Below are 2,677 nucleotides of genomic sequence, written 5' to 3'. Positions count from 1 at the left end.
CTGCTCCACCGCTGCCGCTGACCCCCTGCACCCTCCCCCGGCCCGCTCCACCGCGGCCGCCGACACCCCGCACCCTCCCCGCTTTTTGATAATATTTTCAAATAACAAATTTGATGATATTTTAAATTAAAAATAAAAAACAAATTTGATGATATTAAAAAACAAATTTGATGATATATTTTGTTCTAGTCCTCATGAAAATAACAAATTTGATAAAAAACAAATTATTAGATGCAACAAGAAATAATGAAAAAAAGAAGTTACTAATGGCGCACCAGAGGAGGGTGCGCCATTGCTATCAGAAAAAAAGTTACTAATGGCACACCCGAGAATGGTGCGCCATTGCTATGAGTGTTTTTATGGCGCACCCCTCGATGGTGCGGCATTACTAACATTCCCCCCTCTATAGCTGGATACCCGGCCCTTCACCCGATACCTCCTTCCCTCTCCCTCGCCAGATCCCCTTCCATCCCTCGCCACACCCGCTCCGGCTCCCCCGTGCCGCCGCCCCCGCGCCCCCCGACCCGCGAAGCACGTGGCCACCGGCCTCCCCACAACCAACCGAGGTGCCCAGGAGGACCGTCGTCGTCTTCCTCTTCGACTACGAGGACCCGGACGAGCTCGGACGCCCTCGAGCCACCCCTTCGACGCCACCGCCGACCCCGACCCCAACCCCTCCGGCGACTGGCCACGCCCGCCCAGGTACCTCTCCTCCTTCCTCCCTCTCCACCCTTCCTCCCCATTCCCTCCCTCCCTAGTTCTTCTTGCTATATGGATCAGAACATATGGAGCATTACTATTGCTATATGGAGCATTACTATTGTTCTTCTCTGAACCATTACCATTCCCTCCCTCCCTAGTTCTTCCTCCCCATTAATTTGCAGGATCAGAACAAGTTTGTAACAGGATGCTCTACAATGTTGATTAGGTGCATTACTATTGCTATATGGAGCAGCAATTTACTATTGCTATATGCTCTAGTTTGTATCAATGTGATTGTAGTTTTTCTTGTCATCAAGTTTAGTTGATGTTTATTTAAATATAGCTTATATGATCAGCCACTCTATGTATGATTGTGGCTTGAAGGTTCTGGAAGAACGTTTTTCCCTCAAATTCTATCTGGTGGCATTGTCCTAGACTCCCTAGTTGTGTTGTTAATTGTGCTTCTGTTAAAAGAATTGGGAGTTACTCACTATACTAGAACTCTGTAGGTTGAATTTTGGTTAACTAATACTGCCGTTATAAGAATGTAAGCACCTATTATTGCTACTGATATCATTGGCTCATTGCTGCCTTTGTGCAATGCAGAACTGTTAAGAGTGATTTGGAGGATTCAAGATTCTGTGAAGCTCTTTTGACATTTAAAACTCGGAACTGAAGGTACTTAATAAACTCAAAAGCATTGATGATAACTCTTGTTGCCTAGAAATAGAGGTAGTTTACATATTGCATTGCTGGTGGTTGTTTATGTTCAGAGTTTAAGCATGTGTAGTGTAGTGTAGTGTAGTGAGCTTGTTCTAGTGTAGTGAGGTCTGAACCATTGCACGATGTAGTGTAGTGTAGTGAGCTCTGAACCATGTTTAGTGTTGAGTACTTCAAGTTTACTGAACCTATTCATTTTTGTGGACTTAGTGAACATGATAAGACAAGCCAGATGCTCTATTTTTAATTAACAGTAATCCATGATCAGCAACAATTTCTTTCACTAATTTTCAGTTAACATCAATCCATGATTTTTTTTCCAGCTAAAACTATTCATGATTTTTTGTTGGGTGACCTATTAGATCTGGAATGGAAGCTCACATAAGTTGAGCTGATTTTTGTCCATATGAAAGCAGAGGACCATATGGTCTGTGGCCTTTTCATCCATATGAAAGTAGAGGCACATTGTGGTGCTAGTTTGCTAGGTTTTGTCTCCGACCATCGTGTCGTGATGATTTTGCAGGTACCCCGAGAGGCCCTTGAGTTTGCCGAATGTCGATTAACTTCCTTTCCGGAAAATTTGGGTACTCCATATGTCTTATTTTCAGCAAAGGTCATGCTGAAATTTTCCGTGAATTTTAGCATGACTTTGCTAAAAATTGTACATATGGGGTACTTGCTACTAATGCATGGGCCGGGGTATCTTAGTACTTAATTAAGTAGGATCAACTGCCCCGCCATTCTTGCTGCATTAAACCATAGGTGGCAATAGAGCCAAGTGATTAGGCCCAACTTAGAATTCTCGTTAGCATCGATAAACCCTAGATGATAAACCCAACATAGGTGGCAATAGAGCCAAGTGATTAGTGCCAAGTGATTAGGCCCAACCTAGGGTGCCTCGGCATCAATAAACCCTAAATGATGAAAACTTAACTTGGCTTCTATAGGGTGCCTCGGTGTCGATGAGAACCTAAATGATGTACGCTTAGGCTTTTAGGGTGCCTCGGCGTCGACAAAACCTAAATGATGAAAGCTTAGGCTTTTAGGATGCCTCGATGTTGACAAACCCTAAATGATAAAACCTTGGCTTTTAGGATGCCTCGGTGTCGATAAGAACCTAAATGATGAAAGCTTAGGCTTTTAGGGTGCCTCGGCGAAGACAAACCCTAAATGATAAAAGCTTAGCTTTTAGGATGCCTCGGTGTCGACAAACCCTAAATGATGTAGTTTTGAATTATGAACGTAGGATATGTCG

This window comes from Triticum dicoccoides, chromosome 3A (assembly GCF_002162155.2).
Source record: "Triticum dicoccoides isolate Atlit2015 ecotype Zavitan chromosome 3A, WEW_v2.0, whole genome shotgun sequence".
NCBI classification, from domain to species: Eukaryota; Viridiplantae; Streptophyta; class Magnoliopsida; order Poales; family Poaceae; genus Triticum; species Triticum dicoccoides.
The sequence above is the reverse complement of the archived record's forward strand: the minus strand, read 5'-3'. Positions refer to the sequence as shown.